Source organism: Mauremys reevesii, linkage group 12, assembly GCF_016161935.1.
Source record: "Mauremys reevesii isolate NIE-2019 linkage group 12, ASM1616193v1, whole genome shotgun sequence".
Lineage (NCBI taxonomy): Eukaryota > Metazoa > Chordata > Testudines > Geoemydidae > Mauremys > Mauremys reevesii.
In genome coordinates, this window is record NC_052634.1 from 5045111 (window position 1) to 5064963 (window position 19853).

General features: G+C 44.4%; 1 protein-coding gene across 6 annotated transcripts in view; it reads left to right on the plus strand.

The window, feature by feature from the left end:
* The window catches only part of LOC120375811, a 371245-nt gene that overhangs the window by 29340 nt on the left and 322052 nt on the right, over positions 1–19853 (plus strand). For 5 of the 6 annotated variants that reach the window (XR_005586801.1, XR_005586799.1, XR_005586800.1 and 2 more), the window contains exon 3: positions 2277–2381. The gene's annotated coding sequence lies outside the window, so the exon portion shown is untranslated. Of the gene's footprint in view, positions 1–2276; positions 2382–13527; positions 13594–19853 lie in introns of those variants that run through there. The other variant, XR_005586811.1, reaches the window with a different exon arrangement.

Consider the following 19853-nt stretch of genomic DNA (forward strand, 5'->3'; position numbering starts at 1 on the left):
AGCAAAGGCAGCATCATGGGCCCTCTCTTCCCTGGTGAGGCCAGGGTGAAAGCAGGGAACTGCCTTAGCACTTCCCCAGCAACCAAGCTGTATCTATTTGGATGCATGGGCTGGGCCAGGTGCACACTCTCCTCCTGCAATGCACGCTGCCTGCTGCTGGGGTGGTGTTGGCAGAGCCCCCCCAAAGAGCAGTGGGGTTGGATTTAACACCCCATTGAGATGAATGGGGCAGTTCATACCTCTCCAAGCTCTTTTTTTCAGGCTATCTGCAGACTCTCAGAGGCCTCATTTTATTTATTACTCCGCAGTCACATTTTTAAGCTTTTCTTCCCAACCATGAATATTAGAAACTTCCTATTTTTCTAAAAATGAAAGCTTACATTCTGATGTAATCACATGACTCCAGTAGCTCAGACTCTAGGCATGGCCCTGTAGCATGTAAACCTCAATCTGGCCCTACCTGTATAGGGATATGCTCCCATCCTTGCCTCTGAGCGCAGCAACCCTACCTGTCATTTCAGCACAGGTTTTGTACCTTTTTCTTTACCAATAGATTTGCCCAAATACATGTCTCCTGCTGGGTTTGGGAGTAACAAGAACTGCACACATATTGCCCACCACTTTCCAAGCATGTGTTAGGGTTGCACTTCTGCCTTTGTGACTAGAGATCCATGTTGGTGCTGTTGCCAGGAGTGGTGGGACAGAAAACGTACTCAATGGAATTGAAATCTTCCTGACGGCAGAGTCCCACTGAAGCTATCAACCTCTTTCTGGAGGCTGGTGAAACATCTCAAAGTCAGCCATGGGCAATGCAATCAGATGGGGTGGGGGTGGAGGGTGGAAGCAGCTATTACAGTAATGGTTAGATGTACATTAAACTTAAAGAACGAAACACACCAGGATGAACCCACCCTCACTCCCAAGGAGTCTCATTTGGGTGCTGAAGACAGCAGAGCATTCAGAGAGGCAGATGTGATGGTATAGCAGTGTTCAGCACTACAGTAAAACAATCTATCACAGCAATCAGGACCTCACTAGGATTCATCTCACCATAAAATGAATGGTCTTTTTGGTTGCAAATCAAACAAGTAGATCATTTCAATAGGAGCCAAAAGAACACAGAGAGAGGTAGAGCAAGAGAGGTAGATCCTTGTCACGTGGCTGCTCCCACCCATTGTCACCTGAGCACCACTGCACTGGTAGTCCTCTCCCTAGCCTCTGTTTGTCAGAGGATGGAGATGGATGGCAGGAGAGAGATCACTTGATTGTTACCTGTTAGGTTCACTCCGTCTGGGGCACCTGGCATTGGCCACTGTCTGTAGATGGGATACTGGGCCGGATGGACCTTTGGTCTGACCTAGTATGGCCTTTCTTATGTTCTTATGTTCCAGTGTGGTATCCTGAGCTAGTGGCATAAAAACCTACTACTGCAAACAGTTATAGGAGTTTCTCCTTAAGCACAAGCGGTAGAGATCTGGGCTGATGGTCCCAGGTTCAAACCCTGCTGACAATCTCTGTGTGTGGATCATTTCACACCTGCATGGCAGGAAATGGTTAAGCAGTTAGGAGTGATGAGTAGTCACAGCCCAGCCTCAGGTAGGATTATAAAGCTTGAAGGGTGGAATATACTAAGGGATTATAGTCCAGCCTAAAGCATGAGTGACCTCAAGCATTTCATAAATGTCCATAATATAAGCAAAATCTGCTTTCCAAACTGCCAGCTCCTTTTTAAAAATGGGCTGTTTTTATGTCACGTCAGCTCAACCCCAGATGCTGAGCTCTGTTAGACTATTTTCTTTGCACCCTTATAATGTATAAATAAAGCAGCCAAACAGACTCACTTTGTAATAGAACATCAACTCCCAAGGGCTGGCCTGGGCTCTCAGGTTAGAGCTGGAAATACAAAACAGTGCAGGGCTGGTTTTTTGTTTGTTTCCAGTCTGACTGCAAATCCCAAAGAAATTGTCGACCCAGCTGCGATGATGGGGTAATATTAAGAAAGTGGCATTCAACTATGACAGCATTTCAAAATGGAAAAAAACAACAACCCCTCCACCTGCCCCCACATTATTCACTGGGGGCAAAGGCTTGGGGTGTGCAGTAGACACGTTCGACTCTACACACATTTTGCTGCTGTTTCCTCTGGAATAACAAGTCTTCACGTTGATAGACGGCGGCAAAGAGAACATTTTAAGCTGTCAGTTGATGGTTTTTTAAATTATTTTGATTATACAGAATTTATTTTTGAGACGAAAACTCAACTTTATTTTCTGCAGCATCGTCAAGTTCTCAACAACCCCTGTGGCGCTGGTGTTAGCAACTGCTTTTCCTGGAAGGCCTGGGAGACCGGCAGAATTTGAGCAGGACGGTGCACTAGGAGGGTAAGTTTCAGGATGAAGAGAGCTCAGACTAAACACCCCCATTTCTGGCCGATAAATTCCAGCAGTTCAGCTGGATTGAAGTGACGAGACTGATGATTCATTCCCTACAATAATATATTGTGTGCGTGTCAGTAAAGAATATGTGTGTGTGTGGGGGGAGGGGCGGGGTGGAGCGGTTCATGAGCCATACAGTACATCCATGCTTATAGCATACAGTAAGGAGGTTACTATATACTAAATGTACTTGGTTATAGTGTGTAATACAGAGGAGCTTGCAGTGCAGAACAGGAGAATTTCCAGGCGATATAAATATTTCAGATTGCTGTGCAGTACTGTACACATTTTCAGTGCGCCAACATATTATTTCTAGACTTTACTAGAGTCAGGAACCTGCTTTCATATTGGTGGAGAAGTTGGGCCAGATTCTCGTCTAGTGTAAATCACTGTTGCTCATTTGAAGTCCAAGATCTATACCAGCTGAGAATCTAATCCACTGAGTATAATCCGCTGTTGTGTCTCTGATCATGGTAAAGGGCAAGTTTCCTGACTGTCAAGGACAAGTGAGATAGAGAGATCTTTTCACTGTTAGATCACCTGTTCAAATTCCTTCCAGGGCAATGGTTGTTACCGTCTGTTGTGTATTTGGTGGTTTATATTAAATGAGCTTATGGTGTTTTCTGGTGTCCACATAAAAATACCATCACTGCTGGAAATAACAGGGAGTGTGGTAGTGCCCTTGACACATAACCCAGCTACTGAATAGCTGTATCCCCAGAGGTGGTGGTTGTATGTTAGGGTCAAGGTGCACTGACAAGCAGTGGCTGACAGGAAGAGAAGCTTGCACTACTGCTATCCTGTGCTGGATGAATAGAGGGGTTCAGTGTAGAGAGCTGTTAATCCAGCACCTTTCACTAGCACAAAATTGGAACAACAAAGGAGATGGGGGACACTGAGTGTTCTGTCTGGATTTCTGACTGCGCTCTATGGATATGGCTATGCCAGGCACATGACTCAGTAAGAGAATTTACAGAGCAACGTGTGTGAGAATTCAAACCTGATTTGATTCCCCAATACCCGTGAGACCAGAGAGCAGCACTTTACTCCTCTATTCCTGCATCTGGAAATACTGCAAACTCTGCATCCTTGTTAAACTGCTTCACATGGCAGGAATCTACAGAGGAGATGAAAGTGCTGCTGCTAACAGACAAGTACTTTAGCTCTGGCCAGAAAGAAGCCACCAGTGCTCAGGCTAAGGAATCAGAGCCTAGGAAAACAGCTAGCTCAGATGACGGGAAGACGGTAGTAGGACTATGACTGGGACTGCAGGATGGTGTTTGTTTATTGATTATAAGCATTGAGTAATAATGTAAAAGTTACATTGGCTGTGACTTGGCCAACTGTGAAAGGTATTTCCTTGGGATGATCGTTTGGCTCATTACACCATTGATTTCAGTGGAGTAAAATGGTGTAAAACCAGTACAATGCAGCCAAGAATCTGGCCTGTGGTCTTTTGCAGAAGCCTCTTGCTGTCTCCTTTAGTAGCTGCTTCTTTAGCCGGCTACAATCCATGCAACAGAAACTTGTCCACAAGAGGAACTTAGAGAAACCAAAAGGATTTCAAGGCCATAAGGGACCATCATGTCCATTTGCTCTGACCCCCTCCATAGCGCACAAAGGAGATTTAGAGGCAACTTCCAGATGGGATATGAACTTTACTGGAGAAGTGAGAACTCCTGTCACCTAGCAGAAAGATGTGAGGCAAGCTGACTACTAGGGTCTTCCGCAAGCTTAGATTGAAATCAGAACTGATGGTTGAATGCACCTTGTCACTTTTCCTTTGTGTCTTCATGTCCCAGCAGTTGTCTTGCATTTCACTACTCAACAGGTGTCATTGCCAAATGTATTCCAGTGTGTGCACTCTAGATGAGGTACCGGGTTGCATGGCTCTTCTGTCCTACAGTTCCAAAGGTATCCTGCTGGTGTACAGCTCTCTTAACACATGCCTGGAATATCCTCTGTGTTATCTTTTATATTCCAAATCTTTTATTTGATTTGGACTAAGAAAAAGAAGACAGTGGCTGGCTAACATTTCCTTATCACTAGTCTGTTCTGGCAGCTCTGGGCTATAGTGAGCAGTGGCACCAGTTGTGGAGAATGGATGGGAAATGCACTTGAGTAAAGAAACTGTGCCTACAGCGTGTATGTGGCAACTCAATCGTGGCAAATCACCCCCTGGATTCCTGGTAATTCTCAACCTGTTTGGCATAAGCTGACTAATGCATCATATGGCTGACACAGGAAGTACAAAGCAATTTGGTCTTGGGCTCTGTGTGTATGAGGCTGGAGCATTGGGGGTTTCTAAAAGTCAGTTTGAGGGAGAGGGAGGCGGAAGAATATTTATTCCCCAAATGCTTTCTTTTTAAAAGGGAGTGCTAGTGATATGGTGACAGATCCCCCAAATCACACCATTTGAACACCCACAAAAATCAAAACATGGCTTATTTTTAAGAAAGAAGTAACAAATTGATAACAGAAACAACTTTGCTCCAAGGGAGTAAAAAGTCATCTTAAAGGGGTTGGATTTTCAGGTGGTGGGAGCTCAGCACTTTCTGGGAGTCAGGGCCCTGTAAGGTGGTTCAGTTTAGATCCCCCCAAAACGGAGACGCTTCTAATCACTACTCGTGTGCAAATCTTGGCTACAGTACATTTCAGAGTCTGAAGCAAAGATCCCATGACACCAAAGGACATCTTCTTCTCCAGTTAGATATCTTACTTTAAATATTACATTATTTTGATGTATTATTGATATTATTGAGTTTTAAATAACCAGAAATTAAAACAAATACAATACAATTAGTTAAAAGACCTAGAGTCCTTTAAATATTTAATTCAAGTCACACACACACGTATAATATGCATATATGCTATTTTGAGTTTTCAGATAATCCCTACATTTCTTGAAAAATTCTTTAAGTAATGTCTGCTTTTGTTTCTGATCCCAAGATCCCATTAAAGAACCCATGACACTTTTCATAGGAGTTGTTATCTTAACATCCATGTGTTCAACTGATCCTACCATCAGCCCTGTACTTTCATTAGGAATGGTATTCTTCTCCTTAATGTCTTGTACATTTGTAAGCAATATGCCAAGCCCTTCCTGCTTTCAGATCCATTCATTTTCCATCCCTGCCTCTGCTTGTTTGTGGAAGCCGGCAGTCAGTGAAGTCTATGGCTGTTCTTTCATCTTTTTGTTTTTCCCCATACCCAGTAATTTAGAGTGACTATGTGCTCTTTCGGTTGGGGAACCTCTTCTCTTCTCTTCGCTTCTCTTCTCTGCAGATTCTTATACCACGCTTATCACCAAAGCACCCGAGCACCTTCCAGTTGTGCATTAAGCAATAGAATGAAAATCTGTTCCATGTGGTTTATTCTCTCTCTCATCCCCTCACAGAGGGAGAACTGTGTGTGCAGTGGAGTGCTTTTTTTTTTTTTTTGGGTAGGTCATTTTTTAAAATGTATACACTTTCTCTGTCTTTGTGCTAGAGAAGGCAAAGTCATACAAATAGACCTAGCACTTGAAGCAGAAGGCAGAGAGTTCATGCCATGGTTTCAGATCCGGCCCCTGAGAGAGCTCGGTTTCCTGCACAGACAAAGCTTTACTCTGATTGTTGAGGGTTTCCCTCTGCCAGAGGAGTGGAGTTTTCAAACTCGGTCCTCATCTCGGAGCTTTAGGTGATCTTTTAGATACCATGGAGCCAGGCCATGGAATGCCTTGAAGATAAGGACCTTGAACTTGATTTGAAATTCTCTCGGAAGCCAGTGAGAGCAGAGGACAGGTGCAATGTGCTGCTGGTAGCCAGTGTAGCTGAGGAGACGTTCTGTATCAATTGGAGTTTCCTAAGAGCTGAAGAATTCATGGCCAGTTCTCTTGTTTTCATAGTACCTTAGCACACCTGTGGCGCTATAGAACGAACGGAATAACAGCCCACTGTCAGGCTGGAGATGCTTTAGACTCCAAGAAATAAATACATGATGATAATAGCATGGGGGGAAATGGGAGCTCACATTGCTGGCTGCTTACAAAGGCAGTCTTGCTCTGAGAAGAAGTGCTGTAACCCTGGAGGTTATGAATCAATCATAATTGCACTGCTCAGTGCAAGGTTTGTGATCGAAATCACATGTGTCTTGGATCTCTGGGTTTAGCTCACCATAGCAACCCAAGCCTGGGATGGTTGCAGCTGGTCCAAGTTATCTTTTCCACAGATCCTTGGATCATTGTGAGCTGGGTTTGCTTTGCACTTTGCGATGGATGAATCTTGAACTTACTGAGCGTTCATTCCTGGGGCAATGAAACATAATCCCTCCATGTCTGCACCCCCTTCATCTAACTGCAGTTGCAACCCGACCCAGGTCTGAGCAGACTGTATGGAACTGTCCCATTCTTAGCTTTATCTGGCTCTTTATTTAGGGACATTGTTCAATAGGTGCAGCTTTGAACATATAATAGTTTGCACTTTTACAGCACCTTTGATGCCAGGATCACAAAATGCTTTCTGCATATTAATTCAGCTTAATAACAAACCTGAAAGGAGGATTCATCATTATTTATTTATTATTTGTATTGTCATGGTACCTCAGAGCCCTAGTCATGAGCCAGGACCCCGGTTTGCTAAACAAACATAGAACATGCTATCTAGAGTGGTTCACGACCATGATTGCCAACCTCAGGGCAGACTGTCAAAAAGCCGGGCAGATATCCCAGGCTGGTGGTATGTTCTATAATTAGATTTCACCAACCCAGTACCAAATGTGAACTCCTGAAGCACTGTGACAGTCTTACCTTAGAGTCACGGACAGTCCCCTTGGGAACTCTAGTCTATCTTGCCATCCAGGCAAACTGGATTTAGGAATACAGGTCTCCTACACCAAAGATCACAGAATATTCAGGTTGCTCCCACTCCCAAGAGACCTCTCACTTACTCCAGGTCAATTTGAACCTCAGATCTCACATCAGAAACAACACTTGTGGCCAATTCTGTAATAAACTGAGGATTTATAACTAGGAAAAAGAAATGAGTTATTTACAGGTTAAAGCAGGCAAAATATATACGCAAATGAGTTACAGACTATGGTTCCAAAATGTGACAGAGAGAGAGAAATCTGTCAGCACTGAATGCCTTGACCCTGGGGTCTCTCTCTGCCTTTGTTTCCTAGCTCCAGCCCTGTGAGAGCCCAAACAGCAAAGAAATGAAGAATTTTCTTGCCAGCTATCTTTCTTTCTTCCTTCCTTCCAGATTTCAAGCTGAAGGGATGAGCTTTCTCGCATGTTGCACCTTCATGGGTAGTAGAGGACTATCAACCAGTCTTAATATTGTGATGTTTCATGATGGGCCACTTAGTTTTGATAGTCCTTCTTGAAGGGCGGGGGAACCATTCCTCCTGCCTGGGCTCACAAGTTCAGAGGAGGCATTTTTACAGTTATAAAGCAAACTTTACATTTTACCTTATAGCGTGGGATATAGACATTCCAAGTAAGATTAATGCATGCAGCAATTTACAAGCATTTTATAACACCTATCTTGAACAATACTAACAAACAGGTAAGCCGGTCTGGTTTCCAGCTCTGAATTTGTCAGTGCTCAGGTGACACCTACAACCTTGGCAAGAGCTGGTACCTGGTCTATCAGCATCACAGCCTGCCCCACAGAGCTTTTACAGATGGAGAAACTGAGGCATGGTGAGGTGACTTGCCCAAGATCACACAGTGAGTCAGTGGCAGAACTGGGAATAGAATTCAGGATTCTTATTCCTAACCCCATATCACTAGACAGCATCCTGTCCGTTTACTGTGGAAGTGTGACAGACTATTCCTTGTTGCTTGTTGTCCGCTACACAATGATACATTTCTATGTAGTGGGTGTTGGGCATTAGAGCTATATTGCAATTACAATGTAAGTGTTTATTTTCATCTGCTGATTCCCCGGTCAGCTTTTCAGTTGATTGGGGAACCTGGACTACGTTTATGCTTTTGTTGAAGCACGAACATGTTGGAAAACATCAACAGGGCTTCTCCATGAGTGCCAGGAATAGGAGTGAGCCTTGAAGAATTGATTTGTCTTTCAAAGGATGGGGAGTGAGGTGGCAGGAGAGAAGTGATGCATGCACACTTACTTAATTCCTCTGTCACTGGTGGGAACTTTTAGCTAATTGTGCCTAAGAGCTTATTAAAACATATCTGGCATTGAATTCTCCTTTGTGGAATCTGTTCTAGGGCCGTCTGCAAATTAAATCTGCCTTCCCTTTGATGTAAGATGACTCCTTGGGATGCATTTCTTTTGAAATGTGCTACCCTGATGAGTTGTGTGTTTGGCTTGATTATTTTTTAATTGGGAAGAAAGAGCTATTATAGCAGCACAGAGAGGAATGGAATAAGTATGGCTTGCTAATGCACATCAGAAGGCTAGCAAGGTAAAGAATTACAATGGACTGGGCTGCTAAAATAATACTCATTCCAGGACTCTTCCTTGACGTTCCTTGTAATAAGATCTGTCTCTTGACTATTGACTGAGAGTGTTCAATAATCATACTAAAGAGACCGGTATCCTCAGCTGTTGTTTAGTAGTGGATTAGCCAGAACATTTAAAGGATCTGGCTGAAACCAACAGAAGTGGGTTGTGAAGCTGAGATGCTTCAGGGCATAAGCCAACCTCTAAATTTTGGGGTTCAGGAGGAAACTTGGCCTGGGGGACATCCCAGAACTGCAGCATTTCTTCCACCTTTCTCTGAAACAGCTGGTGCTGACCACTGTTGCCGGGCGAGATGGACCCCGGGTCTGATCCAGTCTGGTGATGCCTATAGAAATCCAGGATTTAAGGATGTAGCCTTGGGCATGATTCTCTTGCCTCTCATGCTGCTTTCACACAGCCCTAGCATCAGTGCAGGCATTGGTATGGATAGGAGCAGAACCAGGCCCACCGTTTTTAACTAACCCTGTCGTGTGTAGGCTTTGCGGTTGGTGATTTTTCCAGGCCATTCTCACTGCAGTGCTTAGGCCCAGGGACTGGTATTTGTGCACACCTCCAGGGTAGTGAGCCTCTCTCCGTTAAGTCTCTGCTGGGACTCCATCTTGGAAGCAACTATATAAGGGCTGCTCAATGAAACCATCCCAGCTGTCACAAACTGGCTTCCTTGATGGTGGAGTCTGTACCGAGGGCCTGAATTCCAAGCCCGTCCAAAGCAAGGGGAAAGACTCCCTCGGGCTGCAGCAGGCTGTGGATCAGGCCCCAAGAGAACAGGGAACAGACTCTGGGAGGTGGTCTCTCCTGGTTCGGTCTGAGGCACGGCTGCTGCTGTCCATGCTGTGGCATTCTGTGGAGAGAGGACTCAGTGGCAAGAGAGGACCCCAGTCTCTAGAGATCTCACCATCGCTGTTGTGATCAGCTTGGCAGATTTCAGCTCCAGAACCAGCTCTCACTGTCTTCCCCCTCCCCCCCACTGTCTCTGAAGCTTTCAGTGAGTCCAGATGGCCGGTTTCAGTCCCTATGGACGCAGCAAAGGCTCGCCTTAGCCTGCCACGTTCAGGCAATTTCATTTCCAATCTCTACGGGAATTGCTGTGAAAATTTCTTTTAAACATTCGGCAGAAATCTAACAATGTTTCAAAGTAATCTCTGGTTTACATCAGGCTGGTAATGCTAATAAATGTTAGAGAGATTTGCTGGCATTTTCCACTCTGGAGTTCTTTCTTCCCCTCTCCGTCACAGTGCTGTCTCTAACCGGCCATCCCCCACAGCTGAAAGCTATGTTTTTAGATCATTTTTAAAAGTTCAGTATAAGAGGCTGTTGTTTTTACCACAGCTTTTCCTTCATGTGTCATGGGGCAAATGCCAATGGATAGGAAGAGGAAGATTTTTTTTTCTTCTTGACCTGATGACTGACTCCTTCCAACAAACACGGGCGGGGGGAGGGTTGTGTTGTTTGTGCAGGCATGGCAGGGAGGCATGAGTGTAGAGCTGGAGCTGTGGCTCTGTCAGAGATGCCCTTTGCCCTGTGTGCCCTTTCTTTAGTCTCTCTGTCTCTCTCTGCATGTCTGCTGTGGCACCTGGCTGCACTGCCTGTTGCACCACTGGCAGGCACTGCAGCTGGCAAGTGCAGCAGCTGTGTCGTGTGTTCAGGGTTCAGGCAGGAACCTGCAGCCAGAGCTCACTGGAGGGTCCAGAAAGCTCAGGCCTGAACCGGAATGTCTACACCACAATTTTACAGCCCCAAGTCCGCTGACACAGGCCAGCTGTGGATGTTTAACTGCAGTATAGACATACCCTCTATGTCTCGGGTCCCCAGCTATAAAATGGGGTTCACAATCCTTCTTTTCTCCCACCCTCTGTCTTTCTCGCCTAGTCAGATTGGAAGTTCTTCGGGGCAGGGACCATGTCTTCCTGAATGTATTAAAGTGCCCAGCTAATGGGGCCCTGATCTCGATTGGTGCCTCTCTGTATTACCATAATACGAATAATAAAGAGTCAAGAAACTGACTTCTTTCATTTGGTTATTTTACTTTAGTCTGCTACTGAGTTGGCTAATTTACCCCAGGGTGGTAATGTCCGTGCATAAGGGGCCATGTAGAATGCATGAATGCAGCTGCATATGAGACAGACAAATGGATGGAGCTGGAATGAGGGCTGGGTGGGTGATGGGAAGCTTGACAAGCGACTGGCCAACTTAGAGTTTGGCAACAGGACGGCGATGAGGAAAGGAGCTGCAGGGGCAGAGAAAAATCCAGTGAAAACAGGAGCAGAGAGAAACAAATGCAGAAACGAGTGTGCAGGACACGGAGCAGAGAGAGGCAAAGAGAGAAGAACTCTAGGGAAGAGAGAAGCGCAGGCCCAGGGTAGGGGAGATGCCACAGTTGCAAGGTCTTTGTGCAAATCATTGTAACGAGCTCTCAGCTCTTTGTCTGAGCAGCTCTCCAAAGAGTCATGTGTTCAGCACTTGCTCTCCCGTGGGTTTTTGCTGACTCTCCTTCAACTCACTGGAGCAATTAACCTCTATGAGACTATAATTAGCTACCATTAGAAATTAAAACCCAGGGTATTACAGCAACAGAGAGGCGAGCGATACAGAAAAGGTGCCAGGAGAAGGGGGAAGGCCATTCTTCTCCAGGGATTTGCTCACTTTCTGGGGAAGAATTAGCTATTGGAGAACAAACCAAGGCAAGTTAAGCCCAGTTCCTGGAGTATTTGTGACTTTTGGGCTGGTGCTTACATAACCAATGCATGGAGCCATGGGCCGTTATCTTGCCATGACTGGAGTGAATGTGCTAAATGCACTAAAAACCCAATGAATCACATTGGCTGGGGCTGGGTGCAGGGAAGGAGGGAGGAAATTGGTTGCTTGTAGATGCCCCATTATCCTTGATTTTTCATTAGGTTCAGCAGATAACAAACAGCAGTTTTCATTTGCAAAAGCTCAGCAATCTACCAAATTGTTGCTGAAGAGAACACCCTGCCCTCCAGGTCGGTGGGAACAAACGTGGCTCAGCCAATGTACCATCTGCAAATCTCATGGAGGAGAGCTTCATTGTTCTGGGAATAGTCCAGTCAATAGCATTGCGTGGTGCCATTTGGGGCTGAAGAGTACAGTATGTACTGTCCTAGTGTCTCTGACTGTGCAGCCTGCCTGCAGTTCTCTCATTGTCTTTGTCAGGAGTTTCCAGCACTTATTGTTTCTAGCTATATTAAATACGTGTTCCTTAATCTTATCCAGGACCCGCTTTCTATTACGGTCCCATTCATAAATAGTTTATAAAGAGTTAATGGATGTTATATGGATGTTACAAACATGAGTCGTATGTCCGGTTCTGTTCAATATCTTCATCAATGATTTAGATAATGGCAGAGAGAGTACACTGATAAAGTTTGCGGACGATACCAAGCTGGGAGGGGTTGCAAGTGCTTTGGAGGGTAGGATTAAAATTCAAAAGAATTTGTACAAACTGGAGAAATGGTCTGAAATAAATAGGATGAAATTCAATAAGGACAAATGCAAAGTACTCCCCTTAGGAAGGAACAATCAGTTGCACGCATACAAAATGGGAAATGACTGCCAAGGAAGGAGCACTGCGGAAAGGGATTGGGGGTCATAGTGGATCACAAGCTAAATATGAGTCAACAGTGTAACACTGTTGCAAAAAAAGCAAACATCATTCTGGGATGTATTAGCAGGAGTGTTGTAAGCAAGACACGAGAAGTAATTCTTCTGCTCTACTCTGTGCTGATTAGGCCTCAGCTGGACTATTGTGCCCAGTTTGGGGCAACACATTTCAGGAAAGATGTGGACAAATTGGAGAAAGTCCAGAGAAGAGCAACAAAATGATTAAAGGTCTAGAAAACATGGCCTGTGAAGGACGATTGAAAAAATTGGGTTTGTTTAGTCTGGCGAAGAGAAGACTGAGAGGGGCCATAACAGTTTTCAAGTACATAAAAGGTTGTTACAAGGAGGAGGGAGGAGAATTGTTCTTCTTAACCGCTGAGGATAGGACAAGAAGCAATGGGCTTAAATTGCAGCAAGGGTGGTTTAGGTTGGACATTAGGAAAACTTCCTAACTATCAGGGTGGTTAAGCGTTGGAATAAATTGCCTAGGGAGGTTGTGGAATCTCCATCATTGGAGGTTTTTAAGAGCAGGTTGGACAAACACCTGTCAGGGATGGTCTAGATAATACTTAGTCCTGCCATGAGTGCAGGGGACTGGACTAGACAACCTCTTGAGGTCCCTTCCAGTCCTATGAGTCTCTGTGTTACAGATGGCTGCATGCACGTCAGTAGAAATGGTGATGAGCAATCTACTAAAGTGGTGCAGAGAAAGGTAGAGGATGTTGGTATTTTCATGTTTGGTTTTGTGATGATTTGGAAGAAAAGCCCCAAATGTTTTAATTCTCCCAGACATGGAAAACCTGCGGGTCTGTGACTCCAGGATGGTCCCCCTGGCTGGCTGCTCCAGGGCTGCAACTTCTGGAAGCACTAGGAGCCTGCACTGCCAAGGGAGCTAGTACTCCCAGGGCTTCCAGGCTCCCTGTTAAGTCCACCAGGTGAGCTGCAGAGAAGCCAGATGAGTGAGCTGGTAGGAAACCTGCCTGTTTTCTTTCTGTCAGACAGTCTTTGAAATTGAATGGTCTCACTGGAACAATTTGATCTTCGACGATGGAAAACCATTCCATAGGAGAATCTCCAACCAGCTCGATAACTTATTGACCTTTCGGATTCTATAACAATTAATAAATCATTTATTTAAACAGCTATTAATCATTTATTAACCCTTTATAAACTTCTTCTACATGGGCCCTTAATAGAAAATGTGACTTTCAGGCATTTAGCCTGGGATTTGCAAAGGAGTTTAAGGGAATTAGGTGCTCACCCCCCCACACACAGAATTTCAGTGGGATTTGAGTGTCCAACTCACTTAAGCCCATTTAAAATCAAAGCTTGAGGCAGGAAAACCTGTTAATGTTTCTCACTTCAGCCTCGTTTATCAAGAGCCTGAACTTGATACCCTTGCTCAAGTGGAGGCGAATCTTATTCTGTGCGTAGTCTCATTGAAATTTGTGCCATCAAGTACCACTCAGCCTAAGTAAGGGCACCAGAATCTGACCCTAAATTATTAACAAGTGAATTGTTTTGGGTAATAACTCACAACCAAGCCAAGCTGAACCTGTCTGGAAGTTTAAGAAAATACAAGTGAAAAATGGAATAGAATTTCCCCCAAACTTGTGCAGTTTCTGATATTGGCTGTGCCTGGAAGCAGAATTTACAGGAAGCCACCACAGACTCCACTAATAAGGTTGATCTCACACGATCCAAGCCCCAAATTGCCCCTAAAATAGGAATGAGGGTAGAATAAACTCTAACCAACTGCAGAACCTGCTGAGCTTCCCCTGTCACTAGCCCAGATCCTCAGCTGCTGGAGCCATATTGAAATCAATGGAGTGACGCCAATTTACACCAAATGAGAATCTATTTCACTGTGTTAGGTCTAATGGCACCATGGTCATGTTTGGGGTGGGCGAATGTGGCTGGCTGCAGTAGAGAAAGCCTGGTCTAGTGGTGGTGGTGGGGTTCTTTCCTGACTTCAAGACCAAAGAGGTTGTTGGGATGAATTCAGCGAAACTGTGAAGAAGCATCTCAAGTTTCTGTGCAAAAGACTCTTTTTTCTTTGTGTTTTGGGGAATCTGTTTACTAAGTGGAGCTGCCTGATGCTCAGCAGTTTGTATTTGCAAGGCATCATGGGATCTCTTCCTGTAATTTTGCTTCATGTGGCTACAACCTTCTTCCCTCAAGCTTCTTGTTCAAATGAACCTACAACTCCAGCGGAGTTTTGCCTGATTTCTGGTCAATGCTTTAATAAGTGAAACAGTGAATTTTTGCATCTTAGGCCAAGAGTCTCTCAAAACTCAGCCATCAGGCCCATGAACACAAGTTATAATGAAAACTGAAGCTAGGCAGAAACCAGTTTCAGGCCTTTGTTATAAATTTTCAGTCCCGGCTCCACTTTGAAGTTATTCTGGTGAAGAAAAAAAAAAGGGACAACAGCTTGGCAACTTTCTCCCAATATAAAGAATATGGAGCTTTTTGGTCCCCAGCTGGATACGTGTGCTCTGAAAAACCTAGGCCGGACCCACAAGAGAGCGCTGAACTCCTGCCAGTTCTGAAAGGGAACATAGAGTATTTGAGAAAACAAGGGGGTATTTTTGTTTTGCCTTGACAGGGACATGCTAGTGAATGGAATCACTCTGTCCTGGGTTGTCTGCTCGTCATTTGAGAAACACAATTGCTTCTATCAAATCCTCTCTGAGCACCATTTTAATTTTTGCAAATTACTGTCAGCTGGTTTTCAAAGCACTCTTTAAACAGGAAAGTATTTGGTAGAACGCAGACCCATGCCAGGGTATAGCTCATAAAATGCATCCAAACTTTGAAGTGAAATTCACTAGTTTGCATGTACATCACATAGCACATTTTAAAGCAAAGGTGGGGAGGGAGACTATTACTGGCAGAGAAATGCAAGGGGCTGGATTCTGCAATCCTGGACTCCTGATGAGAAGTACTCATCCTCTGTAATAGTTGTGTACCTCTCAAATGTCCTGTATTTCAAGGGAAATTACTCACATTAGTCCCAAAGACCAAGATGCTCAAAGATATTTAGATACCAAACTCCCACTGAAATAAGATATTTAGACAACTAAATATCTTTGAGAACGTGGGCCTAAAGTTACCTATGTCCTGCACCAACCTGGTGTTTCATCCTACTCTTTATTATTGAAAATTACTTATCTCTGAAAGAAAAGAATCATGCAGCTGAGTTTATAGCAGGCATCCTCTATAATAAGGGAAGGAAGCCCACCGTGTGTGAAGCTTCCTGCCTGGGTAATGTTTTGTGTATTTTATTTTTTGGTCTTCATCAAACACTGCATCCCACATTTGGGTCTTTGCAGATGGAGAATCACGAATAACCTCACTGCTGTCACTTCTCTACTTCGATTGTCAGCTCTTTAGCGCAGGGACTGCCTTTTTGTTCAGTGTTTGTATAGCACCTGCCACATTGGGGTCCTAAGCATTTCAGTAATAAATAATTAATGATAAAATAAAACACATACTACTACTGATGAGGATGATAAGCCTGTGCTTGTTGGTATGTAACCGACACTGGTTGATAAGCCAGTTATCCTCTGCTTGTTGTCTTTTCCTTTGCACAGTGCCAATCACAATGAAACCCTCATCCATAATCGGGACCTCTAAGTAAGGCTGCAATCCCAATAATAAATAGTAACAATAAATGACTGAGCCGATTCCATATTGCACGTACTGTTCAGCAGAGGCAGGGGTATGGAATCCAGTCTGTTTTGACATTACTTTACTTGAAATTCCACTTAACGTTCTCTGCAGCTGGATTTTATTAAACATGTGAAGATAAAGCGAAGCACCTTTATGTATGCAAATGCCAAAAAACAATTTTAAACAAATTATTACAGAAGCGTCTTTGGAAACATAAGAGGCGAACGGCGGGCTACACGGCTTGTGTGTTGATTACTGGTTTGGTTAGAAAAGAGCATGAGTAATGTTTTAATTTCCATATCATCATCCGGAGAATGAAACATTTTTAAAGTTGCCTTTGACAATGCAGGTCCATTCCTGTTATCGGCTTTCTGAATTTTAATTCTCTTTGGGAAATTTAGCCTTTTATTACTTTGAGCTGCCAAGGAATAAGATATTGCAAAATAAATAAATGCAATTATGAACTTCAATAAAATAAAAGTTTGGTGGTGCCATGTGTGTAATGCGTTACCTTTCTAGAGTGGCTTATACTGGAAGATCTCAAAGCACTTTGCAAAGACTAACAGAGACCTGGTCTAGATCTGAAATTGCACCAGTTTAACTAAAGGTGTAATGGTGCTCTGGTTTTGAAAGGTGCACCTTTGTGTGTGGACACGGCATAGATTTAAACTTGACTGACATGAGTTTAGTTTATTAAACGAGCTCAATCTAAACTGCTGTAAGGCAGGTTTAAACTGACATCAGTGTCCACTCATTTAATTAAGCTATCACAGCATTGCACCCAGTGCTTAATTTGTGCCAGGGCTTGCCAAGGCTGACCACTGGCACCTCTGGGCCGGCTGCATCAGTGAAAAAAATTGTTTGAAACCCGGCTTTCATTACAAACTAAGCACTGCTTGCACCTTTAGTGAAACTGGGCAATGTCTGTGTTTTGACAAGTCTGCAGTCTCACAAAACCCTGGGGAGGGAGGTTCGGTAGGTGAAACTCACCCCTTTGCACTAAGACTATTTTGAGGGGTTCAGCAGGGCTCTGCACGGGGGTGAATTTCACTCGGCGTTCTCTCTTCTGAACAGATGTGGAAACGGAGATATTGTGACCAGGGCTGCCCAGAGGATTCAGGGGGCCTGGGGCAAAGCAATTTAGGGGGCCCCTTCCATAAAAAAAAGTTGCAATACTATAGAATACTATATTCTTGTGGGGCCTGGGGCAAATTGCCCCACTTGCCCTCCCCCACCCCACCCCACCCCCGCCTGGGGCAACCCTGATTGTGACTTGTCTGTGATATTTAAATTAAGATTGGGTTTTAAAAAATGCTTTAGTTCAAACAGGACTTGTTTGGCAGAAATGCTGTGTCCTGTGTTCCTTTCTGACCTTGGAATCGATGATTATCCCGCAACCAGTCAGTGGCAGAGCTGCAAATGGAACTCAGGCATCCTGTCTCAGTCCTCTGCTGTAGCCACACTTCCATTCTCCCCTGTTGCTGGGGAGTTAGTTCATTGTGGTTAATTCCTGGCATGGAGACACACCTCTGTGTATAACCTATAGGTCACCTTTGAAGTGCTGTCCATTTGATCCAAAAGAGAGACAATCCTATTGCACAGAGATCCCAGCGTGTGCAGAAAATTCTCCAGGTCTTATCAAGCAAGCAAAGGATAATAAAAGAAGATTAGGGCAAAGTCCTAATGGGATCACACTGAAGACTATTTCTCAGAACCAATTAAGTGTGTGAATTCATTTCCTGAGCAGATAGGTATTTTATTAGAAAACAGTTTTTATGAAGATCATGAAGTTTTCCTTGCTAGTGAATATTTTTGAGAAGATTTTGCTGGGGATGCAGCCATCACACTGGAAAGAGGGGATTCTTGGACTGTATTTTTCCAGAGCAACTCTTCGGCGAAATTGCAGGAAATGGAAGAGATCATGCGGGTGCATGAGGAGGGGGATGAGGGACTGAAACATAAAGGTTGATTCAGGGTGCAGGGATAACACTTATTTGCGTTAAAAAAGAAAAATAGCTGCTCTTCAGTTTTAAAAATATTGCTTCATTTTGTTTGTGTTTCGCAAGCCCAAAGGGCCCGATTCTCCCACTGCTCTGTGCTTTGTGCAGTCCCTTACACCAGTGTATGGTGAGTGTGAGATGCTATCAGATCAGAATGGCTGAACAAGGGGCAGGACAATGGGGAATCAGAGCACAGACTGAGGCCTGACCTGGGTCCTATCTATTGCTGAAAAGTACAGAGTCTCAGTTATCACAGGGACTGATTCAACATTGCTCTGATCCTTGTGTCCTCATTTTCACTTGTGCAGAGCACAGGTAAGACATTGCAATTTGGCAGAGTCTTATACCCACTTTGCACTGATGACCTTTACCAATAGAAGTGCAGGGCAATGGTGAATAGGGGGTGTGATATCTGGGCACTGCCATGGGCTCAGGATAGCAAAATCAGGATGCTGGCTCATGCACTGATTAGCTGAAAGAAAGAAAAATGCCCAAGCTTCAGGGCTCTCTCTGCTTTAGTTGTGCTGTTTCTCTGGTTGGACCAACTCACCTGTTCACAGCAGCAAAGTGCACAGGTAGAGAGTGTTACTTCAGAGACCTGTGTCAGGTCCCAGTGCATTCAGGGGTATACACTGCCTTCCTTTCCCTTCGAATTCCAGATTGCTGGCGGCTCTCCAAGCACACTCAGCTGAGAAACCTACCATGGAACTCTGCACTCCCATCCCCAAGGAAGAGAATCGATGCCTTTAAAAAAGTGAATGTTACATGAATGTGTAATGTGGTATTGCGGTATTGCAACCATTGTTAGCCTATCTGTCAGCATCTAAACCTAGAAGTTGTCCAGAAAGAAAGAAACGGCTTATCAGGGGAATTTAACCCAGATCCTCTGGCTTATGGCCAAGATTGGTTTTCAACTGAGCTCTGCTGGCTGCAGTCCAGGGATCTCTTGGCTTCATGCACAGCTCAGGGCTTTATTTCCTTTTTCACTAAACATACAATAATTCCACATTTCTCCGAGGAGCTGTGGAAAAAATGCACCGAACCAAGAAAGAGACCCATTGGGGATGGTAGGGTGGGGTGCAGGGGTGCTACCTCAGTTAAGATCTTTCTTCTCCCAAAACAGAAGGGCAAGGTGCGGTGACTGAGTTGGTCCCCATTATATTAATCTTCTAATGCCCCTATTCAGCCACCTGGGAAAATCCAGAAATGCTCCACTTAGCGAATAGTCTCCTATGTAGGCACAGGCACCTGAGTATAAGATACAGGATCAAAGAGGCATAGGAGATGGTTTCTCCAAAGTTGAATAAGTCTTCACTGGCGTATACATAGCCACCTATCAGTGGTGTGAAGCCGAGACCGCTTTGTCCATACATCAGAGGGACTTTCTCCAGAGCATGAAAGATGAACTGTGTGTAGGTCATACAAGGGAACTGCTTTCTCGGTGTTCTTTTCCCCGAAGAGCTTCAGAGTTTGGTGGCAAATGACTATAGTTTTGATCACAGAGAAATGAATGTGTTAGGGAATCTCCATTGAGTAACACATTGAGGGTGGCTTCTTTCCCCAGTGTTACAATGAAATCTGTGGTAGCCTGACCCCAGCCTGCTGGGGGTTTGCACACTGTAGAACTCCAATAAATGTTTCTTCCAAAC